Source organism: Callithrix jacchus, chromosome 2 (assembly GCF_049354715.1).
Source record: "Callithrix jacchus isolate 240 chromosome 2, calJac240_pri, whole genome shotgun sequence".
In the NCBI taxonomy this organism is placed as follows: domain Eukaryota; kingdom Metazoa; phylum Chordata; class Mammalia; order Primates; family Cebidae; genus Callithrix; species Callithrix jacchus.
In genome coordinates this window covers 64,108,277-64,134,142 of record NC_133503.1, presented here as the reverse complement: position 1 = coordinate 64,134,142, position 25,866 = coordinate 64,108,277, and the positions used below count along the sequence as shown (strand labels likewise).

Below are 25,866 nucleotides of genomic sequence, written 5' to 3'. Positions count from 1 at the left end.
GGGAGGGGAACCATGGCGTCCTTGCTGCAAGCGGGTGAGACACTCCAATACTCAGACCCAGAGTCCAGATGTTTGTAGGGCTCAAGTCGTGTTTAAGTATTTATTTAAAACAGGAGCACCATGTCTCCCATTTGTACTTAAGCACTAGCCCCTCTTTTGCACAGCTGAGTACTTGCAGTTATATTCCGTGGGCATCCTGATGCGACACAATAAACAAAAAATGCAGGGCGTGGTGGGGGGGCGCGGAGAACCAGGACCTTGTTTGTCTTGTTCAGAGACTATTTTGGGAAGTGGCGATCACAGAGCTCAAGGAATTGCAGTTAAATGAAGAACTGAGCCCACATCTTACAAACAATTGCATTGAGGCATAGGCAGGAAGTGGCTTTCAAGATGGCCCCGCCAGTAAAACAGCAGAGCCAGGATCTGAACCATGCTCTGTTTGATGCGGAGGCTGGACATCCATGACGCCTGCCCAGCCCAGGCATCTTGCCCTGTGCTTTCCGCACTGCTTCCTTCTCCTCAGCCCAATATTTGGGTCCTCCCGCACTCCCCATGCCCCACCTGGCTTAACCCTGGGCTGTTCTCTAGCATCCCGTTTTCAGTAGGGCTACTTGCTCTCTGCAACATGTTGGTTAATATCCTTTGACTCTCTCAGCCCGTTTCCTCATCAAAATGAGAATCTGAGCCACAGTATATCTGCTAAGGCATGTACAACTCTATTATCCTGCCTTCTGACTAACCCATCGGTAAACTGCGTTCAATAAGAGGTGATAAATAAGTGGTTAAAAATTTATTTTGATTTCTGCAGTCCCAGCTGAATAGCAATGATCCATGTAGTCTCAGCTGCTACCTTTTCTCAGACCAGCATTCCTAGCTCTCCGCTCTGCTCACTGTATTGATCCAGGGCTAGAAGTCCCCTTCAGCTGGCTTCTGCAAAGAAGGGTGTTTATTAGCTTGTGTCACACATAGCCCAGGAATGAGCTGGCCACAGGCATGCCTGGATCTAGGAGCTCCAACTGTGTCATCAGCTCTTGGGGCTCACCCTCTTTGCCTCTCTATCTGGCTCTCCTCTCTCACAGTTTCATTCTAAAGCAGGCTTGCTTCCCACATGGTAGCCAGGTGGCTGCCGGCAGCTCCAAGAACACATCCTATCCTTTGAGTATCTCCGGTGAAGCAAAATCTCTTCCCAGCAGCCCCAAAGAGTCATGGGACCAAGGCTCTTTGGCTCAGTGGGAATGATGTGCCCATCCTTAAAACCCATGGAATTAACCCTAATGGTCAAGGTTGGGGTCCACCCCACACAAACCAAATGAGCTGAGAATGGAAGGGAGGCAGATCTCCAGTGGGTTAGGATTCTGGGGTCCAAAAAGAAAGGGGAATGGAGGCTGGACAGAGTCCAGTGTCCCCTGCTGCTGCCACTAGGCGCACCTTTTCCCGTTGGAAATGACTACTTTTGCACGTTCTTCAAGGCCTAGCTCAAATATCATCTCCTCCCCGATCCACAGAGCAGGAGCTAAAGCCCTCAGCCCCTAAACTCTTTTTGAGCCCTTTCCACTTTCTTTTTGGTATTTTAGCTTTTAATGTGCATGAGCAGAGAGAGTCAAAAGAGTCTGCCTTTGGGGTCAGAAAAGTTTGGGTTCAAATCTCATCTACACTCTTCAAAAGTCAGGTGACCAAGGACAGCATATGGCTCCTTTCTAATCAGTTCTCCCTCCTGCACCTGCTCTGAGCATTAAATGAGATGAAATGAGCCCAGCCAGGGCATAGGGGGAATTCTGATTTCTTTCATGCCAGGACCCATGTTTTGGTCCTCTCTGTCTTCAGCCCCACACACAGGTACTAAGAACAGCAGATGTGTTGAACGAACAAACTCCTGGATTCCAGAACTTTGGGCATGCAGTGGAGTTTCCCCTTTCACAGCGCTCAGATTCTAAAGTGAGCACAGAGTTAAAGATGCTTGAAAAACCCTTAAAATGTGGATTCAATACAGTGCACAAGGTGTGTGACGTTACCCAGTATAGCGATTCCTGCACCAATTGAGAGTTTGAGTACCATCGAGCTGGCCGAGGGCAGAAAGAGAAACGTCTGCATGCAGGTAGTCATTCACATGATTCTGCTTTCAAACTAACTATTGGGAGGGGTAGGGCAGTGAGAGGGAAGAAGGACATGAGAAGAGGGTGAATTCTAAATTTGACATTGCCTGCAAGGTTCATTCCACATTCCATTCTGCTCTTTTTTTTCAGACTGAGTTTCACTCTTGTCACCCAGGCTGGAGTGCAGTGGCATGATCTCGGCTCACTGCAACCTCCGCCTCCCAGGTTCAAGCGATTCTCCTGCCTCAGCCTCCCTAGTAGCTGGGATTATAGATGCGTGCCTCCACGCCTGGCTAATTGTGTGTTTTTAGTAGAGATGGGGTTTCACCATATTGGTCAGGCTGGTCTTGAACCCCTGACCTCAAGTGAGCCACCCTCCTCGGCCTCCCAAAGTGCTGGGATTACAGGTATAAGCCACTGCTCCTGGCCCATTCTGCTTTACTATGTAGCCTTTGTCATACCTTTAAAATGTTTCAGGAGGCTCGTTTGTTGCGGGGAGAACTGTGGTTTATATACAGAAATAAACTGAAAAGCATGTGTAGCAGGACATGGGGCTCAGTGAACATGGTGGGATTTGAACCCAAGTCTTGCTGACATATGCATGATCCTTGGAAAGCTGTAGAAAACTTCTAGGCCTCTGGGGCCTCACCAAACTGGACCCCATCCTCATGCCCTGAGACAGCAGTCACTGAGACTTAGGTTCTAAAGCTGCAAGTGAAATTCAACGGGTCCTTTTATACAACATGGTTCCTTTTTTTCAAGAATTTCAGTTTTTAGTTTGGATTTGGGGGGACACGTGCAGGTTTCTTACCTGGGTATATTGCATAATGATGAGGTTTGGGGTAAGACAAATCCCATCACCCAGGTTCTGAGCACAGTACCCCATAAGTGGGTTTTCAATGCTTAACCCCTTCTGCCTACATCTAGTAGCCCCCAGTGGCTGGAGAGCAGAATTCAGGAAAGCAAAGTTGATCTTGGCTCCGTTTCTGTAAATCTTGGTAGGCATAATTTCATTCTCAAGACAAGTAGAAAACCTTGACTACCTTCCCCATCTTGACCCCACCTCCCAAACCCCATCCAGCCGTGTCTAGAACTTGTAAAGCACGTAGCCTTACTTTTCCAGGAACAAGGTTTATTGTTGTGCTTCTGCAGAGTCCTCCGTGTGATTTCTGGGACAGCCCTGTCAACCCTCTGGGTGTGATCTCAGCCAGAATGTGTCACGATGGCAGACATGGGATGAAAAGAACTGGGAAGAAAGGAACTGGGATGTCCAAATGGTCCTAGACTCCACAGGTGCCTTCAGAGGCAAAGCGGCTTCCTGCTGAAGCCCAGGCCCATCTCACCAGCATTTGGACAGAACTGTCACTACTACGGAGGTCCCAGTTTTGGTGACTGTGGGTTCCAAAACGTTACTTTCCTTAGGCGAAGTCAGGCTGAGTTGGCACTGGCTCTTCGAGGAGCACCCAAACCCCACGCTTCCCATGCTGACCCATGGAGTAGTAAGAGCCAGGGTCCCGGGCCACCTGCCTGGGATCTGCCCTGGTTGTGCCACAAGGTTGGGAATTGGGGCAGGCTTTTAGCTATCAGATCCCTCCACAGCTGGAGTTCACAAAAACTTCACTGCGTCACTCAGTGTCAGCCTTTGGCTTCTTGAGCATCATCTCGTCTGCCACCAACTTGCTGATCACTCAGTCTCTTCCTATTTAAATCCAAAGGGACAGAGCCTGATCAGCTCCACAACTTGAAACTCCTGGGCAGGGCTTTTTCTTCCAGCCTCTTCATAGGTTACCAACCAGTCAGTGGATGGGCTGCTCTTGAGTTCAGGGGACGCTCTTTTGCCCAGTCAGGGGCCATTTCTTGTTCAAGCCCAGCCTAAAGCCATTTTCCTCCCCCGGGCCTCCTGATAGGGTGGTTTCCCTTAGGAGGGCACTCAGGTGTGGCTGACACCATCACTCACAAATCAGAACCCAAACTTCACCAGGAGGCTCTGCTTCTCCCCATCCACCCCAGCTCCTTGCTAAGCTTTGACAAGCTCGGCAGAACTGAGTGAGATCCAAGGGACAAATGCACCCGTGCTTCCTGGCTCCTGGACGTGAGAAGGCTCAGCAGGAAGGCTGGGATTCACAGAGAAACATCATCAGTTGTGCACCGTGTCTGCAAACACTAACCATTACTGCAGTCTCTGCTGGAGTCTGACTTATCTCTTTTGATTTTTAATTTTAATGTTTTAATTTTTTGTAGAGAAAGGGGTCTCGCTGTGTTGCCCAAGCCGACCTTGAACTCCTGGCCACAAGCATCCTCCTGCCTTGGCCTCCCAGAATGCTGGGATTACAGGCACGAGCCACCGCGGCCGGCCCATGACTTATCTTTAAATCCCAGTAGGTAGCCCTACGCCTGGCACTTAGCTGGCCCTCAGGATACTTTTTTTGGAGTAGCCATAGATAAGTAGGGATGCCCCAGGGAGATTGGGATGAGCAATACTGAGAAGTTTCAGGCACAGTTCTGCGGCCAGAGTGCTTGGTCTCTTTCCACCATCACCTGGTTTCCCTGGACCAGTTTTACATCTCATTAATAGCTTATATTTCATTTTCTTTGTAGTTCTCTTGCAGTGTTTCCCAATGTGCATCCTATGGGACAATAGTTCAGTGGAATATTAATTATTATAGTGCAAAGGGATTCTGAGATCAAGTGAGTTTGGGAAATACCAAGTTAAAGAAAAGGAATCCGGTTTATTTGCTGAGGGACTTATCAGAGCCTTTACTGTGTTAATGTATGTTGTTGCCATCCACAAAGGTAATGGAGGCTTTTGTGTTTCCCACACTTTTTTGACCTTGATCATTATTTTTCCCCCATGAGTATCTCACAGGACTAGTGTTCTGAGGAGCGGTACACTGAGAAATGGCACTCTAGATGGAAAGGAAATGCTGTCTTTCCCCTTTATTGGATATGTGGGATTCGCAGAATTTGCTTATTTGTCTGATCCATGATTGCTGGATATGGGAGGACAGGCATGTGTTAGACTGTCCATCTTCAGAGAGGTTTCCTGCTCTTCCAGGTGTCCACTAGTTATGGCTATGGTCGCTATGGTGGCAGCAGGGAGGCCGCAGACCCCAGAGGGGATTAGGCATATCTGTGTATAAACTTTGGGCAATTTCTCCCTTTCACTTGGGCTTGAGTCACAGCATTGCGTACCCTAAGAAAACAGCATGAGATATATAAAGTTCCCTTCCTCCCACAAAACAGCCTGGTTTTCGTCTCGATATGGACGGGCTAGTAGGAGTAGAACATGGGATGATGTATCGTTTCTCCTGGGTTTCTCAACCTCAGCACGACTGACATTTGGATAGGATCACGGTTTGTGGGGCCTGTGCCTTGGAGGATGTTTGCGGCATCTCTACCCACTGGATGTCAGTAGAAGGTATCATTCCTCCTGCCTCCCCATTGTGAAAACCCAAGACGTCTGCAAACATTGCCAAGTGTCCTCTAGGAGACAAAAATCCCTCTCCCATTGAGAACCACTGCTTTAAGAGAAGATTGTGCAGCTGGGCGTGGTGGCTCATGCCTGTAGTCCCAGCTCTTTGGGAGGCTGAGGTGGGTGGATCACGAGGTCAAGAGATCGAGACCATCCAGGTCAACATGGTGAAACCCCATCTCTACTAAAGATACAAAAAATTAGCTGGGCATGGTGGCGCGCGCCTGTAATCCCAGCTACTCAGGAGGCTGAGGCAGCAGAACTGCCTGAACCCAGGAGGTGGAGATTGCGGTGAGCTGAGATCGCACCACTCCACTCCAGCCTGGGTAACAAAAGCGAAACTCTGTCTCAAAAAAAAAAAGGAGAAGATTGTGCAAAGTCTGTGGAAGGCTGTTGGAATACTCTTGGAAGCATTTTATCATACTCTTGGAAGAAGGAAAATAGTGCTATCATGCTCAAAGCATGGTCTGAGAGCCTGTAAGACATGCCAACTAATTAAACTCTCCCTTGGGGCGTTTTCTTAACTCATCCTTAAAGCTCATGTATCTGTTGAGTTTCTTGGTTGCAAGTTACAGAAAACCCAACCCAAAATAGTCTAAGCCAGAAAATGAATTTTTTGGCTCTAGTAACTGAAGAGTCCAACATAGGGCTAACTTCAGGTACAGCTGGATCCAGGTGCTTAAACAGTGTTATCAAAAATCAATAATTTTTCCAAATCTTTGCTCTGATTCCCCACTATTGATTTCATTCTCAGACAGGCTCTTCCCATGTGGCAGTGAGAAAGCTGCCAGCAGCTCCGGCCTACTCCTCACTAGAACAGATCTGGTGGAAAGGGAAAGCTTCTCTTCACTCACGGTTTAATGCAAGTCCTGGATCTGATTCCCATTGGCCCAGGATACTATGCTATTCTCATTAGCTATGCCGGCTTCACATGCCTGTCCCCGAAGCCTGGGGAGGAGCCAACACCAACGGAACCATTCAGTAGGGAACAGGGGAGGAATGGTTCTTTAGAGGCAAACAGGGGCAGTTACTTGAAGAAAGGTTAGTAGATGCTGGTCAGGGAAGCACCTCTATTTCCTCATTAATAAAAATAACTAAAGAGCAGCCAATGGCAGCTCCCACTTGTGGAACATGAACTCTACCTGCACTGCGTTATTCCTAATCACCACCAACATCCTGAGAGGCAGCTATTGTCAACCTATTTTACAGATGGGTAAGTAGAGTCTCAGAGTTAGGTGAAATGACTTGGTTGAAGTCACAAAGCGGGGCAGTGGCTGAGCCACAGACCAGAGGCATCCTTTTCCCTCTTCTAGGACACCCTCTGTAACCAACTTTCTTCCTGCAGCAATCTGAAAGGAGTCACAAGGTCTCCTGTTGCTATTTTGGCAAGAAGTGGGCAGATATTGGAGGGCTGCGCTCCAGGCTACTGCCCAATCTTTTCTTGTCAATTTCATGCCAGTTTGTGACAATCATCCCTGAAGGACCCTATTGATAAAACAAGAAAGGGAGTGCGTGGCTGGCATTTTCTGGCTTGGCTTTGTTTTGTCTGCTTGGTCTGTTTTCCTAGCCTCCTTTTTTGCCCATTGCCGTTGTTTTATCTTCCATTCCCCCGGGGGGCCTTCAGAGGGTGCATTATTAATAAAGCTAACGTTGGCCAGGAGTGGTGGCTTATGCCTGTAATCCCAGCACTTTGAGAGGTCGAGGTGGGAGGATCATGAGGTCAGGAGTTTGAGACCATCCTGGCCAACATAGTGAAACCCCGTCTCTACTAAAAAAACAAAAACAAACCAAAAAAAATCCCACAAAAATTAGCTGGGTGTGGTGGTGCACTCCTGTAATCCCAGCTACTTGAGAGACTGAAGAAGCAGAAGGGGGCCGGGCGTGGTGGCTCAAGCCTGTAATCCCAGCACTTTGGGAGGCCGAGGCGGGTGGATCACAAGGTCAAGAGATTGAGACCATCCAGGTCAACATGGTGAAACCCCATCTCTACTAAAAATACAAAAAATTAGCTGGGCATGGTGGCACGTGCCTGTAATCCCAGCTACTTGGGAAGCTGAGGCAGGAGAATAGCCTGAGCCCAGGAGGCGGAGGTTGCGGTGAGCCGAGATTGCGCCATTGCACTCCAGCCTGGGTAACAAGAGCGAAACTCCGTCTCAAAAAAAAAAAAAAAAAAAGAAGCAGAAGGATCGCTTGAACCTGGGAGGTGGAGGTTGCAGTGAGCCAAGATTGTGCCACTGCACTCCAGCCTGGGTGACAGAGCAAGACTCCGTCTCGAAAAACAAAAAAAAAAGCTAAATTTCCAGAAGGCTTACCATGTGCTGGACATTGTGTTAACAAATTTCCATGACATGATTTCATGAAGTTTTCTCAACTATCATATCAAGTAGACACTACTATTATCCCCATTTTGCAGATGCAGCAACTGAGACCTGGAGAGGCTGAAGGACTTGCCCCAGGTTACCCAGCCAGCAGACAGGAGAATTTGTGTTTGAATCCAGGCAGGACTTACTGCCTTTAGTGTGGCATCAAAACTTGACGAAGTTGCAAACCAGTGGCCTGTGAGTCAAATCTGGCTAACAGATATATTTTGTTTGGCCCACAAAGTATTTCAAAAACCATTTGAACTCATTGCCAATGTTTAAAAATTGAGAACCTGCACATTAAAAAACAAAATTTGTTCTTTTCTGCTTCTCTTGAAAAAAAAAAAAAGGACTGGCACCACTGGGCCTACATTCCTGCCTGGCAGAGACTGGCTGGAGCTGCAGCTCAGTCCTACATGCCTGCTTCGGTTGGGGTGTGTTCCTCCAGCTCGACGCAGTCCCCACCACTCCCTAAAGCCTTCCCAAGGCGGAGGCCAGTGTCATTTGCTGTGGCTCACTGTTCGTGCTCTGCTGGGTCCCATGTACCCTCCTGGCTTACCTGCCTGGCTGTGGAGGGCATGTGGGCTTGCTGTTCCTCCCCCACGTGCAGGGGATCCCGCCAGCTTCTGACCACAGTGGTTTGGGATTGCTGTAATCTCGCCACAAATTCAGTGGAAAGGTCTCCTGCTGGTGAAGCTCTCTTAGGGACTGGAAGAGTTGGACAGGACCCCAAATTTTCCTTTCCTCCGATACCCCAATCCCACCCCTTCCCAAACTGTGGTTTATTGGTCAGCCAAGGCCACTTTCTTGGTACTGTTTGTCTTGGGTACATGACCGCTTTTTCTTGCTCCCCACAGAGCCCCCTAACGTTTTCTTCCTAATCCTCCTCAGGAGAACCATCACCTGGATTATCATGAAACCCGAGTGCATGCGGCGTGAGGTACGACCCTTTACAACTGGCAGACCATCTCGTTTCTGCCCAGTTCTGTTTGTTTAAACCCTTTGCTGGCAGGACTCCAGCTCAGGGGCAGAGTTCCATGGCGTTCACAGGCAGATGTTCTGGCCTGTTGCAAGGAGCAACGTTAATAGCCAGGACAGGAGAGCTGGTGGCTGGAATCCAGGGCGAGGGGGTGGAGGGCACCTCACGGGCGCGTTTAGGGAGGAGAGGGATTGGGATGAAAACAACGGCTCACAGTACTTTTGCAAATGGAGTTTACAGGCCCCATTTAACGCATGAGAACACCGAGGCTTAGAGAGATGGGGTTACTTGTACAAGGTTACAAAGGTAGTTAGAGAAGGGAAAATAGATGAAATATTTTATAGTTCAGGGCATAAGACTCTGCCAATTTCAGGCATGTAGATGATGATGGTGGTGGTGGTGGTGATAATGATGACGATAGGAACTGAAAGGCACAGTGAAGGCCTTAAAGATCTTCTGGATGTGGTCATTGTAACCTGTCAAGGCACGACCTGGCTTCTTTTACAGCATGACTTTTCCTCTAGAATGACAGAATGGCCAAGAGTGGGGACGTTGACACTGCACAGACCTGGGGCTGACCCAGCCCTGCTGCTGAGTGGCTGAGTGGCCCCTGTGAGTTCTGTAACTTCCATGAGCCTCAGTGTCCTCATTTGCAAAATGGGAGGAAAGAGTAGATCATAGGAATTTTGTGAGGAATGAATGAAAGACTGCATATAAAGCGCAGAGCCTGCATCTGGCATGCGAGACTTGTTGAAAGAATGTTAACTTGTCCCGTTTTACTGTGAAGTGGCAACACGAGGTTCTGCACACAGCCAGGGTTCACTGAACACGGCTAAGCCCAGAGTCCTCATTTGGAGGCAGTGGCGAGAACCCAGGCTCAAGCAGCAGCGCTTCAACTTTCTAAGCAGCTGGAGGGAACATCACACCCCCTGGAAGTGGGTAAAGTCGGTGCAGGGGATGATACTTCCCGTGTAGGTCTGTTGAGGGATGAGATGCTGTCTGTAAAGTGCTCAGCGCATAGTAGGTGCACAACCAAGTTATTGTTCGTGTGGAGAACTTGTCTCATGCCCAGACTGGGCTTACCCCAGATGAGTCAGGGTCAAGTGCACATCCTTTTCTTCGAGGAAATCAAGGTGAACCGGGTGAATGGCTTGGCACCTTCTCACATGCAGACCTGCTGGGAGTGGGAGGTGGACCTGCAGGGTTCTGCATAATCCGGAGCTCATTTCATGGACAGAAAAGAAACAAAAAACCAGGCACCCTCTCCTGAGGGCCTGCTATGTCCAGATGCTTCGCTGAAATTGAGAGTATTTATTTCTCAGTCACAAACTCAGGTGTGAGAAAATGGAACTCTGTGTCCAGAACACAGTTAACTCTGGTTTCCAGATCCCTCCACGAGCCTTACCGCAGGCTGCTTAACCCAGTCCTCTTCTGGCCGGAACTGAGGGATTTAAGCTCTGATTTGGGTTTATAATTCAGGTTTCCTCCCAGACTCCTCCTCCGGCTCTGGGTCGTGCTGGAGGTGGGATGTGGGGGCTGGGGGGCTCTCCTCTGGCTCAGCCCCTTCTCTCCAGCTTGGCTCCCAGGGCCTGATGACTGTTGTACCAAACCGTGGCCTTGACCTCTATCTGGTGCTGGCCCTGGAGCCCTGTGAGATGTCAGCCTGGATGTAGTGGAAGACCTGTGGGAGCCCGGCTCAGGAAATGCAGATGCCTTGAGGCCTTCCACAGGTTTTCTCAGGTGCGGACACCCAGCGCTGCCATCTGCTGTCCCAGGGTGCGAACACCTGCATCCCCGTATTCCAGGAGTGCCGTTGCCTGTGCACTCGCAGCAGGTCTCATCTCATCCTGGCAGCAGCTTGTAGGGTTGGGAGCAGCTGTGAGCCGTTTGTGCAGGAGTGCTCGGGGTGATGGTTAGGTGCTTCGTCATTCAGCCTGGGCGGAATGATCCTAAAGCTTGCCCTCCTTCTCCTAGGTAGCACTGCTTCGAACCTAGTCCTAGCAAGACTCCTAGGAGTCTTCTGATCATGGGATAACCTATCTGTATCACGGCTCACAAACTGCTTTTAGACCCTCTCTGCTGCAGTGGAGGAAACAGGGCCCCAGAGAGGGGAAGACTTACCCAAGTCACACAGCTAAGAGGCAAAATCAGGATTCAGACTCCTGATTCAACCTCCCAGCGCTCACTCCACTGTGCCTTGTTGGCCCGGCCCTAGAAGGCCTCCTGGCTGGAGGTCATTGCCTGAGCCTGGGGATGACACACTGTCCACTGGATGTCATGATTTCTCTATTGAAGCTAGCTAGACCTTTTGGCAGTGACACAGGATTTTTCCCTTTCCTTGGGCAAGGCAGTCTCATACGGGACACTCAGATGTTGGATCCCCCTCCTTTTGGCTCAAAGACAGGAGGTAAGACCTGTATCCTGTTTTCCTAGGGTGGAGAAGGTCTGCACAAAGGAGGATCCCCTCTTTCCTGGGGACCTGGGACCACCACAGCCTTCTCCACTCCATGGCCCCCTCCACAGCCTCTGCCCACATCCCCTTTCCTGGGCTCCAAGTTGTAGCTCGTTAGTTAACTCTTCATTCCCGAAGTCTCTAAGAAAAAAATGTCCTCCCCACGCAGTTTCTCCACCTGGGAAACAGGTGGCCTTCTCTCTCTCTCTCTCTCTCTACGGGCGTCAAGTCAGGACAGAATGCACTGAAAGCAAAGCCCTGCCTGGCTCTGGGCTGCCCGCTGTGTGCTGAGGATCTGGGGGCAAACCAGCCATGCTCCCAGCTGAGCGGGAGGTCCTCACAAGCCTGCACAGTTTGACCTTGCTGAGGTGAGGGCTCTGCATTGACATGACAGAGAAAGATGGCACAGGCATTTCTGGGGGAGTCCCAGGGCCGGCATTGGAGGCCTGTCGAAGTGCTGAGGCTTCAATGACAGCGCATGTGCAGCTGGAGCAGGAAGTGAAAGGCAGGGATGGGGCTCCTTAAAGAAGGGGCTTGGGGCACCGCCATCCATCATCCACACCACTTCCAGCATTGCCTCTCCCCCAGGCCCCACCCCACCACCCTGAGGCAGTGGGGAGAGGACAGGGCTCGGCACAAGACAGCCTGGCCTCTTGTTCTTTGATTCTACCATCAGCAAATGACCTTGGGAAAGTCAATTGACCTCTCTCAGCTTTCGTTTTCTCATGTGCAAAGTTAGAATAACACTTAGGCAGTGCAATCATAGATACTGAAAGTACTTTGGAACAAGCAAAAAAAAAAAAAAAAAAAAGACCAATTTGGTGTTTGTCAATTAAATGTTTTGATAACATTTATCAAGATAATCTCCATTAAATATTCTAAGAGTGGGCTGGATGTGGTGGCTGAGGTGGGCGGATCACCTGAGGTCAGGAGTTCGAGACCAGCCTGGCCAACATGGTGAAACCCCATCTCTACTAACAATACAAAAATGAGCCGGCCATGGTGGCGGGCACCTGTAGTCCCAGCTACGTGGGAGGCTGAGGCAGGAGAATCACTTGAACCCAGAGGGTAGAGGTTGCAGTGAGCCAAGATCGCACCACTGCATTCCAGCCTGGGTGACAGATGAAGACTCCATCCTCCCACCCCCGCAAAATACATATATTCTAAGAATGAAGCTCAAAAAGGAATGGGGAAAGGATACAAATTAACCAATGGGGTACATTTGGCAATAACTACTGAGTCCTCATTTTATAGGTGGGAAGTAAAGAGCTTTATTCTTTCGTTCAACAAAATTTTATCTGGGCAATGGCTCATGCCTGTAATTCCAGTGCTTTGAGAGGCTGAGGTGGGAGGATTGTTTGAAGCCACGAGAATCTTGTCTCAAAAAAAAAAATAAATAAAAATAAAAAAGGCCGGAGTGGTGGTGTGTCCCTGTAGTCTCAGCCACTCAGGAGGCTGAGGCGAAAGGATGACTTAAGCCCAGGAATTTGAGGTTACAGTGAGATGTGATTGTGCCACACACTCCGGCCTCGATTCGAAGTTAACATCAAACTCTCTCTTTCTCCTCATTCTGCCATCCTCAATGTATTTCCTTGAAGAGTCCAGGCATATTCCCTCACAGTCAAGAGGCCACTGCTTGGAGTATCGTGTCTTTGTACATGGTCTTTGCATCATGTCAAGGCAGAAAGTAGGGGCTCCCCATTTACTAAGAAGAACAAAACTTTCCCAGAAGCCAGACATGTCTTTGACCAGAACTGGATCACATGACCATCTCTAGCTATAAGGAACGGGAAGGGAGCAGCCAATGAAGGGGAATGGGAGTGCCCTAGCTTCTCAGATCAAGCATGCGTCCCCTAGGGCTGGGCGCACCTGCTAAGGCTTGGGGTTCTGTTAGCAAGAGGAAATGGGAGGCTGGCTGCTGGGGACAGGAGGGGACCTAGGCAACTCCCGGCGCCCATCTCCTCTCCAGATGGTTACATTCCAGAAGTAAGGGAGGAAGTCCAATCCAGCACTTGCGGTAACACTGCGGTCATGGTTGTTCCTGGTGGGAGGATGGATGTGGTGAACTGAGTAGTGGGGGTGTGGGGCTGAAGGGAGAGGGAGAGAATTGGAAACCTTGGGTAGTAGGGACTGTGTCATGCATTCTCTGGGGCCCCACGTCCCACATGAGGCCACACGCAGCATGAGGGTTCAACAGGTGTCGGATGCTTAAATAAACAAATGAACTGGGGGTGGGGGAACAGGGGCAGGACTCATCTGCTCTGTCACCTGGTGTTCTTATCCCCACAGGCCCCTGATACACTTTTCCAGGAAAAGTGTTGTCTCTACCGAGGTTGGAACGTGCTTTCTGCCGTTGGAAAATGAAAACTCTGCAACCCCATGTGTTTCTCTTTCTTCCTTAGCTGCCGGAAACCAGAGCCAACTGTGTCGCCCAAGTGTGGGGAGCTGTGCTCCCTGGTTTCTGAAGCACCACCTTTGCTTCCTTTGGGGAGCACTGTTCAGATTCACCTGCCTTGCACAGAACCTCTGGGCACCCCCATGCCTAGCCCAGCGCCAGGGCCAAATCTCAAAGAAACTCAAGTGCTTGACAAGCCCAGAGTCATCCGACCTGAGAAAGGTGTCTTATCAAAGTCCACACTCTCCGATCTTAGAGGAGACAAAATAGGAGAGCAATGGCTTCCGTCAAGGCTGAAAGCAAACATTTTGGCTATCTTAACGACCACTGAATCACCGAGTCCACCGTATTTTTCCACTTTCAAGTTGTTTCTGGGCTGCTGTGGAGACACGCCCTTCCTGGGTTTAACAGCCCTTGTGTCAGGCAGTGGAGAGGAGGCGTGTTTACTTTTTGCAGGGAAAATAGTGGTTAATGGTGGGATGGATGGACCTGATTAGTAATTGGGTGATTTACCCCATGGATGTTCTTTGGGTTTGCCTGGTGGTTCGCACTTGAATTTTGGCTGAATGAAGTAGGAGGAAAATGGTTTTGAGGAGAAAGGGGTGGGTTTGGCTCATGGTTGAGGGCTGTTTCAGGGACAGGTGGAGGTTTGTGCAGATCGAGGGAGAAGGCTGTTCCACCTGTTGTTCAAGACTCTTCCTGTGTTCATTCAGTCACTCGCGTAATCGCTCACTCACTCATTCGCTCATTCATAGTTGTGAAGTTCCAAGCAGCTTCTCTGTGCTGGGGATACAGCACACCTCACAACTGCTAAGCACCGTGGAGCCAACGCGATGGATATGCTGTCTCCGCTACAGACTGCATCTTGTGTCCCCTGCCGAATTCCTCTGTTGAAATCTAATTCCCAAAGTGATGGTATTTGGAGGTGGGGTGTTTGGGAGGTGAGTAGGTCTTGAAGGTGGATCCCTTGCAAACTGGATTAGTGCCCTTAAAAGATAGACTGAAAAGAGCTCCCTGGCTCTCTTTCCACCACGTGAGGACACAGGAGGAGTCAGCCCTAACTCAGAAGAGGGCCCTCACCAGAACCTCATCATGCTGGCACCTGGATTTCAGATTTCCAGCCTCCAGAACTGTGAGAAATCCATTTCTATTATTTATAAGTCACCTGGTTTCTGATATTTTGTTACAGCAGCCTGAGCTGGCGAAGACACCCTCCTTCAGAGGAGCGTGCAGACTTGATAAGGGAAACAGATGGGCCAACAGATAATTCCCAGCGGAGGTGTGTTCAAACATGAGGTAATTACAGCTAACGCTTACTAGGCATTTTCCACAAACTAGACGCGGTTCTAAGTGCTTTTCACATATTAATCACTTGTGTCTCTCAACAGCCCTGGGGGCTTGGTACTAAGCAAATGGAGGAACAGAGATGTAAGTAACTTACCCAAGGTCACACAGCCAGCAGATCTGCACCAAAGCAGTGTGTCCAGGTTTTATCATCATGATATCCAGTTCTACTTTGGAAATGAGGTGGGTCTGCCTTAAAAGGGAAGGGTTCCCAGAGAGAGTGATGTTGAATATGGGCTTTGAGGGGGAAGTAGAGAAGTTTTCGAGGTAAAGGAGGGCACAGCAAGATGCCCCCAGAGCTGAGAGTGCCTGTCATGTGTAAAGAGTGGCAAGGGGTGGAGGCTTCCTGAGAGGAGAAGTGGAGGAGAGGTCAGCATGGCCAGACCCTGACCCTTTCCAGAACGAGGGACTTGGGTAGTCTGATTTTAAATGAAGAAAGAGCTTCTGGCCAGGCATGGTGGCTCACGTCTGTAATCACAAGCACTTTGGGAGGCCCAGATGGGTGGATCACGTGAGGTCAGGAGTTCAACACCAGCCTGTCCAACATGGCGAAACTCCATCTCTACAAAAATACACAAATTAGCCCAGCATAATGGGTGCCTGTAATCCCAGCTACTAGGGAGGCTAAGGCGGGAGGATCACTTGAATCCAGGAGGCAGAGGTTGCAGTGAGCCGAGATGGTGTCATTGCACTCCAGCCTGGGTGACAGAGTATGATTCCATCTCCAAAACAGCAGCAGCAACAACAACAAAGAAAATTAAAACAAAAAAAAAGAGAAAAAGAGAAAGAGCTCCCAGGCAGCTCAGTGGAGAATGGCTTGCCTTTCTCCACTGAGAAAGGTGGGGGAAGATTAAAGGCAGGGGAAAGTGGACACCTGCTGTTTCAGCCTCCTAGCACCTGCTCTTCCCCAGGGGACACCCTCCCTTACTCCCAGGCCTGGTAGATTGACTAATGCTGACTGCACCCTAGCTTGAGTGGTGGCACATGACTCAGGTCTGGCCAATCAGCCTCTTCCATCCCCCTGACTGCATGATTGGGTCAGGAGTGTACATGTGACCAGAGGCCAACCAATGAGACTCAATTCTGAGATTTTTGTTAGACTTGTGGGAAAGACACTCTTTCGCCTAAGGTTGCTGAGCTGGGGATGTCTACCTGGAGCTTTAGGGGCGATGCTGTCACTACATGAAGACAGGGTGCTTGACAACAAAGCTGCATTAGTTTCCTTGGGTAGCCATAGCAAAGTGCCACAGACAGGGCAGCTTAAACAGCAGAAATTTATTTCCCCACAATTCTGGAGGCTAAGTCCAAGATCAAGGTGTCAGCATTGCTGATTTCTTCTGAGGCTTCTTTTTGGCTTGTAGATGGGTGGCTATCTTCTTCTAGTGTCTTTACATGGTCTTCCCTCTGTATGTGTCTGTGTCCTAATCTCCCCTTCTTTTTTTTTTTTTTTTTTTGAGACAGAGTCTTGCTCTGTCGCTCAAGCTGGAGTGCAGTGGCGCTATGCAGCTTACTGCAACCTCTGCCTCCTGGGTTCAATTGATTCTACTGCCTCAGCCTCCTGAGTAGCTGGGACTACAGGCGCCCACCACCATACCCTCTAATTTTTGTATTTTTAGTAGAGATGGGGTCACACCATATTGACCAGGCTGGTCTTGAACTCCTGACCTTGTGATCCACCCTCCTCGGCCTCCCAAAGTGCTGGGATTACAGGTGTGAGCCACCGTGCCTAGCCATACACTACTCATAACAGATTAACGTCCACCTATGACCTCGCTTAACCATAATACCTCTTTAAAGACCCTATCAGAAAATATAGTTAAATCGGAAGAACTGGGGATTAGGATTTCAACATACTGGAGGTGGGAGTTGCACAGTTCAGCACATAACAGAAGCCAACACAGAAAAAAAAAACCACAGAAATGGGGTAAGAGACTGAGGCTTGACTTTGAGCTCCTGGGTCCAGCTGTGCCTGAAGCCGACACTAATGCTACCCTGGACTCTCGAGTTTCATGATCCAATAAGTACCTAAGTCCCGCCTCTCCTTTTTTTTCCCTCATGAGCCTAATTGAGTTGGATTTCTGTCACTTACAGTTAAAATTCCTGAGTAATACACAGAGGAACTAGTTAGCAAACTATTAAAATAGTCTACCCCGATTTAATCACCACTTGCAAGGACATTGCTTGTATTTACACCCAGATCTGCCTAATTCTAATAGCTAGAGGTAGCAAATATGGTAAAAATTGAGCCAAGTTGGCACTAGCCTCTCCCATTAAGTAGGAATTTCTACCTTAGCTCTGAAGCCATGTAGGAGAGGGCCATTACTACCAATGTTTCTAATGTATGCAGTAGGCTGGGGTGCAGGCAGGGAAAAATTAAACATGTAGTTTGGGTTTAAAAAAAAAAAACTTTCTAGGCTGGGCGCAGTGGCTCATGCCTGTAATCCCAGCACTTTGAGAGGCTGAGGTAGGCGAATAGCTTGAGTGCAGGAGTTTGAGACCAGCCTGGGCAATGTGGTAAAACCTCGTCTCTACAAAAAGTACAAAAATTAGCCAGGCAAGTTGGTGTGTTTCTGTAATCCCAGCTACTTGGGAGGCTGAGGTAGGAGGATCGCTTGAGCTCAGGAGGCAGAAGTTTCAGTGAGTCAAGATGGCGCCACTGTACTCCACCCTGGGTGACAAAGTGAGACCCTGTCTCAAAATAATAACAATAATAAAGCTTTCTAGAAGGGAAAAATCACCTTGGGAAGCCTTGAGTGGGTGCCATGGAGAGTGGGCTCCAGGTGTCACTGGCTCACAGGCACTGTTAGGGGGTGCCTAGAGGGGAGCTCAGGGGAGCAGCAGCTTTCTTCCAGCAGATTATGGACTTGGGCAGGAACTACTGAACAGGCACTCTGATAGGCTAGGCTTCCTGAGACCTCGTGCCTGGGCTGAGCACAACGGTGCTGTGGTTGACATGGTGCCCATCGGCCTCCAAAAATGAAGGAGTGGGGAGAACTAGAAATGGGGCTGGAGAAAGGTCAGCATCTCCCCCTTGGGTGGGCTCCCTGGCAGTCCTGGGAGCTGGCTGTGTCTGGAGGACGAGCCTCCTTTAGGTGTGCAGCTGCCTTTCTCAATGCCGCTAAGGTAGATTGGGATCTCTTTCAATGAGAGGGGTTTTGAGAGACCCTCAGCTCAATGCTCTGCTGGCTTCTTCCAGGGATGCTGAGAGGTGGCCCTTCTAGTGGTAAGATGAGGGCCCCATGGCCTTGTGGAGTCAGGCACACTGGCATTCACTGAAATCCCTGTGCCTGACCTAGCTGGTGATTTGGGGCAAGTGACTTCACCTTCATCAATGGCAAAGTGGAACCAACCTCACAGCCTTCTCCTGAAGCTTAAGTGAAATGAAGCAGTCATAAAGGGACGGGCTTTGGAGTCCCTGGGTTTGCATCCCAGTTTACTTACTAAGCTGGATGGCCTCGGACAAGTCACTCCCCCTCTCTGAGCCTCAGTGTCCTACTCCATAAAATAAGCCTATCAATAATACTTATTTCCTAGGGCAAATGTGAGGATTGACTGAGATAAAACATGTAAACTTCATGACAGCAAAGGGTTTTGTTATTTATTTATTCCCTCTGCAGTAACTGGGACATAAAGGTGCTAAATAAATGGGATCAGTTTTATTGTTATTATGATTCACTGTTATCCGGCACTGGTTGAGGCTGCTCTGTGTGACATCCTAGAGGCACCGTCTGTGAGTTCCTGGTCAGGACGAGGAAGACAACACCACTATCTCTGGCACGTTTAGCAAACTCTGTCTCCAGGGATGGGGTAAGGCTCCTGTTGCGCAGGAAAGGGCAGGAGGGAGGGCTAGGGGTGTCCTGTGCACTGTTGAAGCACCTCACCTGTGTCATTTCACTGCACCCGTACCCACGCCCCATCACCCAGATTCATTTATTACCCCATTTGATGATGGGTAGTATTTATTACCTGAGGTTTATCAAGCTATAGCCATTGAGATCATACTGCCAGGGAGAAGTAGAGCCAGGGTTCAAACCTGAATTTGTACTGTTCCAAATCTCTCTCTCTTTTTTCCCCAGGCTGGAATGCAGTGGGCAGTTACAGGTCACTACAGCCTCCAACTCTTGAACCCAAGCAATCCTCCCACTTCAGCCTCCCAAGTATCTGGGACCATGAGCGTGTGGCACGACGTAGTTCCCTTCTTTTTACACAGTGTGGTATGCAGGAAGCAGTGAAGGAGGGACGGAGGGTCGAAGTCACCGGGTGGGGGCACTTCCTGGGCTGGCTGGGGCAGGGCATCTAGGAATGGGTCTCAAGGGCAGGCCCCACTGCCTTCTCTCATATTTGGCAGGTCCTGTGTCCCCTGCCTGCTCCATACCCCCAGAATTCTTTAGCAAGTGGCTTCATCGAGACACTCTCAGTTGGGCTGAAAGAGGACGGGAGGGACTCTTTACTGGGAAAAAATAGAGCGCAGAACCTCCTCCTACCCCTGCCAGCATCAGCCTTTGGAGGCAAATAAAAGGGAGTGGGCACTGGGATGGCAGAGCCAGAGTTGCACTAAAATCAACCTGACAGATGACCCATCTCCCATGAGCCCATGAACGGCAGATAGGAAGGTGTCCAGGCCAAGCAGGAATATTTCTGTAGCATGGCTCAGGTCAAGAACAAGCAAAGCTGCCTCCTGTATACCTGAGAAGTGGCCTCCTGGGTTCAAGCAATTCTCCTGCCTCAGCCTCCTGAATAGCTGGGATTACAGGCACCTGCCACCACACCCAGCTAATGTTTGTATTTTCAGTAGAGACAGGGTTTCACCATGTTGTCCAGCCTGATCTTGAGCTCCTGACCTCACTACAGACAGAAGCATGCTTTGGCCAAACTGGAGTCTGAGACTGGCCTGGGAACTGGGAAAGAGGATACATTTGGGAAAACTGCAGTGAAGAATGCATAATAGTGGAAGGAGTCTTGCGGATGATTATCAGGTGGCTCTCAGAATCAAGAGGAAAGCTGGAGGTGAGCTTCAGGCAGGAGGGGGTAAACTGAGGGAGGAGGAAGACCCTCTCCAGTAATGGTCCCTTTCACATGTCACTACTGGCACCATTACCATGGCACTACAGGCTCTGGGTCTTGCTATGCCCCCTGGACTCTTGACCGTCTAGAAGCCTCTGGGAGTCACTTCTTGCTCTGTGCCTTTAGGTCCCTCCTTCCAGAGTCAAATCCCTCATGGGCAGGGCTTCTGGATAAAATACAGGATGCCCAGTGACATTCAACTTTCAGATAACTGAAAAGTAATTTTTAGTAGAAAAAAGTTATTTATCTGGCTGGGCATAGTGGCTCATGCTTGTAATCCCAGCACTCTGGGAGCCTGAGGGGGTGGATCACTTGAGGTCAGGAGTTAGAGACCAGCTTGGCCAACATGGTGAAACCCTGTCTCTACTAAAAATACAAAGAAAATTAGCTGGGCATCGTGGCAGGTGCCTGTAATCCCAGCTACTGAGGAGGCTGAGGTAGGAGAATTGCTTGAACCCAGGAGGCAGAGGTTGCAGTGAGACAAGATTGTACCACTACACCCAGCCTGGGTGACAGAGTGAGACTCTGCCTCCAAAAAAAAAAAGAAGAAAAAAAGTTATTTATCTGAAATTCAAATTTAACTGAGTAGCCTATATTTCTATTTGCTAACTCTAGCCACCCAACTCAGAATGCTGGGCTCTGTCTGCTTTGGGGGTCGGTGGGAAGGAACTCTACCCCTTCCACTTCTGGGGTAAGACTATCAATCCTGTTGGATTGGATTGATCACACTTGTTTAGATGAAGAATAGATTATTAAAAAAAAAAAAAGCAAATACAACTGCAATTCCTTTAACTCACCCCCTCCCATTTTTTTTTGAGACAGGGTCTCACTCTGTCATGCAGGCTGGAGTACAGTGGCATGGTCAGGGTTCACTGCAGCCTTGAGGTCCTGGGTTCAAGTGATCCTCCTGCTTCAGCCTCCAGAGTGCCTGGGACTACAGGTGCATGCCACCACACCCAGCTAATTTTTGTAACTTTTTTTTTTTGTAGAGATGGGGTTTTGCCATGTTGGCCAGGCTGGTCTCAAACTCCTGGGCTCAGACTATCTGCCCTCCTCAGCCTCCCAAAGTGCTGGGATTATAGGTGTGGGCCACTGTGCCTGTCCTGTTCCCCCATTTAAACAAAAAGTCACCTCCCCGATTGATTTTCAAAGCTGCCTTCACTCAAAGAGGGCCTGGAGGATCGGAATGACCCATAGAGTCATTCATTGTCTGTGCAGGCTTTTCATAACACAAAAGATAGGTCTTCCCCATCCTTCCCATCCTCTCCTTGCTGGTCCTCTTATATGCAGAGAATCCAAGGATCTTCTTACTGATGAGTCATCACCACTCACGAGCAGGTGAAGAAGGAGTGGAGCTGAAATGGAAATAATCTATGGGCTGGACTGTCTAGACAGAGTTTGCTCCTCTGGATAGGGAGGAGAGCAGACAGAAGCACGCTTGGCCAAACTGAAACTCAAGCCTCACTGCCAGCCCTTCCTGAACCACCTCAGATGAGCCTGTCTCTGGGCCACAGCCAGAATTAGCCTGGGGCTGTTTCTCATTCCTAGTTCAAAGGATTTGTGCTCCTAGCAGAGGAAAAGCTTGAACATTTACAGTAAAAAATCTAGTAAAAAGGGTAAGAAACAGAGGCTGCTTCTTTCTATCTTTCTTATCTTTTTGTTTTGGGGAGGACAGTGAAAGAAAATTACTTTTTTAACTATAAAACTTTGTCTTAAGATCAATTTTGGAAAGAAAAGCATCTACTAATTGAAAACATCACTTTTTGGGCCCTTAAGTCAAGGGAAACAGGTGCAGGTTTGTGGTTTTAGAGAGAGTATTTCTTTTGGAAAAAAGCAGAAAAAGTACCCAGATAAGGTCCTTCCAAAGCCAAATAGACTTTTATTTTTCAGCCCTTTATTACATAGAAGGTGACTGAGATTAACTGAAAAGTTAAAAGAAAAATCAACCCTCACCCTTCTAGGTAACACTCCAGTCTCTTCTTTTACTTTCTGAGGCTGAAGAGAGAGCAAATGTTTACTGCAATTCTGATAAGATTCCCTTTCAATATGGTCTGTTCCTGGATGGAATCCCACCTTTCATCTATCTGCTTTTATTCTTAATCCTGTGGCTAAGCCTGGGCCTCCCTTTTCTTCTTGTACAAGCTCAACAGAGCTGGCATTTTTCCTTTACCATTTCAGCGATGTGTTTTTCAGTGTTTTATCTGGTTGTGAAGGGGCAGGAATGTCAAGGTCAAAAAAGTATCAGAAAAAGTCAGTAGAATTTCTGTACCTGCTGAGGGTTAGGTGCTTGGATGTTATATATCTCTGCATTCCCACAGTAAAACCATGTGAGGTTGGGAAAGTTTTCTTTTTTTAACCTCTCTGGGTAGTTGAGGAATTGGAGGCTCAGAGAAGAGAAGTAACACAGCTCAAGGTGACACCACTAGGAGCTGAACTTGAAAGCCAAGCCTGTCTGACCTCCAAGCCTTTGCTCCTGTAGTCATACTACCTTGCCTTCTGCCTTTGCAAACATGAGGTGGCAAATCAAGCTAAGAGCTATGAAAACACCCAGAAGCACTTTTCTTCCAAATAACTCATAACGTCTTATCTTTGGGAGCTATTCAATAGGTTTATTTCAGTAAAAGATACACCATTGCTGTGGTTTTAGGGAATGATTATGAATCTTATCTTATTGATTAAGAAAGATGGTTAATGGAGTCTGTTTCTTTAAGAAATTTGCATCACATATTAGTTAGCTGCTGCCATGTAACAAGTCACATCAACACTTAGTGACTTTAAGTAACAACATGTATTATCTTACAGTTTCTGTAGGGATGGAAACTGGACATGATTTAGCTGGGTCCTGTGCTTCAGGGTCTCTAGCAGGCAGCACATGAGGTGTCATCTGGGCTATAGTCATCAGATGGCTGGATTGGGGAAGATCTGCTTCCAAGTTTATTTAGATGGTTGTTGGCAGGATTCTGTTCCTGGTAGGCTGCCAGCTTTAGTTCCTCATTGCCTAATGGCTGGAGGGTTCTCTTAGTTCCTCTTTATGTGGGTCTCTGCAGCATGGCTGCTTGCTTCATCAAAGTGTACAAGAAGGGAGATAGCAATTGGAACATGTCAGCAAGGTGGATTTCACATTCCTTTTTTAAACTAACCATGGAAATGATATTCCATCACTTTTGGTGTATTCTATGTGTCAGGAACAAGACACTAGGTCCAGCCCACCACTCAAAGTATGCGATTACACAGGACATAAATACTATAGGGTGGGGATTATGGGCAATTATGTCAGCAGCTACGTATCACACATGAGAGAAGTGGAAATGGTGGTTATAAGAACAGTCATAATAATAGTAATAAGGCTGGTGAAGACAGCCAGCATTTACTGGGTGTTCTTGATGTGTCCGGCACTGGGCTAAATGCCTTCTATGTGCTGTCTCATTTAATCTCATCACTCTCTTTAACTTCCCTGAGGTACTACGGCAAAGAAATTAGGACCTTACTCCATTGTTTCTACTCCAAAGTTCATCCCTTTACATGATGCAGATCATTCATATGAATCCAATGAGCTGCTGAGGCCCCAAGAAAGCCCTGATTGAGAGAGGAATCTGATAAATGAAGCTGAACTCACTGCTCATCAGAAAGTTGCAGATGAACATGACCAGAAGCCATTTCTTACCCATCAGATTGGAAAAGAAAATGTAAGTTGGTGAGAGTGTGGAGAATTCTCATACACTGCTGAGAGGCTATAAATTTGTACTGCCACCTTGGAGGGAAATTTGGCAGGATCTATTAAAATTTTAAAAGAACATAAAAATTAAAAATGTGCATAGCCTATGACCCAGAAATTATACTTTTGAGTATCTACCTTAGAGAAATACTTGCACATGTGTACAAAGAACTGTATACAAGAATTTTCATTGCAGTACTGTTTCTAAGAGTAAGTAATAAATAGTAAAACTAAAACATAGTGTAAATGTTCATCAGTTTTAAAAATGGCTAAATAAATTGTGGAAATCATTCTACCAAAAAGACACATGCACTTATATGTACATCACAGCACTATTCACAATAGCAAAGACATGGAATCAACCTAGGTACCTATCAATGGTGGACTGGATAAAGAAAATGTAGTACATATGCACCAGGAAATACTATGCAGCCATAAAAAGAACAAAATCATGTCCTTTGCAGCAACATGGGTGCAGCTAGAGTCCATTATTCTAAGTGAATTATCTCGGGAACAGAAAACCAAATACTTCATGTTCTTACTTGGAAGTGTGAGTTAAACAATGGGACTCATGAACATAAAGGTGGAGACAGGAGACACTAGGGAATACTGCAGCGGGAGGAGAGAAGAGAAGGATTGAAAAACTAACTATTGGGTACTATGCTCAACACCTCGGTGATGGGATCAATTGTACCCTAAACCTCAGGATCATGCAATAAACCCAGGTAACAAACCTACACATGTACCCTTTGAATCTCACATGTACCCTTTGAATCTAACATAAAAGTTAAAAGCATTTTTTAAAAAAAATATATTGTGGAGCATCCGTACTATGGGAAACTATGCAGCTGGTAAAGAGAATCTGCGGTAAAGGTGGATCTGGTATTAGTTCATTTTCAAACTGCTGAAAAACACATACCTGAGACTGGGCAATTTACAAAAGAAAGAGGTTTATTGAACTTACAGCTCTACAGGCTGGGGAGGCCTCACAGTCATGGTGGAAGGCCATGAGGGGCAAGTCACATCTTATGTGGATGGTAGCAGGCAAAGAGAGAGCTTGTGCAAAGAAACTCCCATTGTTAAAACCATCAGATCTCATGAGACCCATTCACTGTCATAAGGACAGCATGGGAAAGATCTGCCCTTAAGATTCAGTCATCTCCCACCAGGTCCCTCTCACAACACGTGGGATCTATAGGAGATACAAGATGAGATTTGGGTGGGAACACAGAGCCAAGCCATATAAATTTACAAGTGTGGTATGGAAATAGCTCCAAAACATTTTACTGAGTAAGAAGAGCAAGTTGCAGAGTTATACCCTCAGCATGATACCTTTTAGGTAACTCCTAGCAATATTACATTTCTCTCTCTCTCTCTCTCTCTCTCTCTCTCTCTCTCTCTCTCTCTCTCTCTGTGTGTGTGTGTGTGTGTGTGTGTGTGTGTGTGTGTGTGTATGTATTCAAATGCATGAGAAAAGGTCTAGAAAGGTGTACAGTAAACTGATTGTATTGGCCAGAATGAGGTAATATGGCCACCCTTGGGAGCAAAAGTGTCTAGGAAGGTGAATATTTTTTAGCTTTGCTAATCAAGAAAAGTAAGGAAGAAGGTTGTGAATGGATTTTAGGTGGCCAGTTAAAAATGTCTGCCATAGTTCACCCTTTTAGTTACCCAACATCCACTTGTCTTTATTTCTATATATTTACACTATGTACAGTCCAAAGTCCAAAGGCAGTTATTGCATCCATGTTGAAATTCAGTATCTCTGAGTAATAATGTGCAGTCCACTCATCAGGACCAGATGTGAGAGGATACTGCCTGCTTGTTACCTTAGCTACATCTGAAAGATATTGGGGTTGATGTCTTTTCTGGGGACTGCATCACTTTAGCAGCCCATTTCTTCTTGGTAGAAGTTTGACCCCCAAGGATTATTTTTAGAGTTGAACAGTCAGAAGCTATCATAGATTGTTTGGAAATATGCATTCCTCAAAAATG

General features: G+C 47.8%; 1 long non-coding RNA gene across 1 annotated transcript; it reads left to right on the top strand.

Moving 5' to 3' along the window:
- The first annotated feature begins 56 nt into the window (after positions 1 to 56).
- Positions 57 to 24,912, top strand: LOC118151331 (uncharacterized). Its single transcript, XR_004739493.3, has 5 exons — positions 57 to 15,047; positions 15,140 to 15,278; positions 18,713 to 18,902; positions 19,172 to 19,309; positions 19,888 to 24,912. It is a non-coding gene; the product is annotated as an uncharacterized LOC118151331 (long non-coding RNA).
- Positions 24,913 to 25,866: the final 954 nt, after the last annotated feature.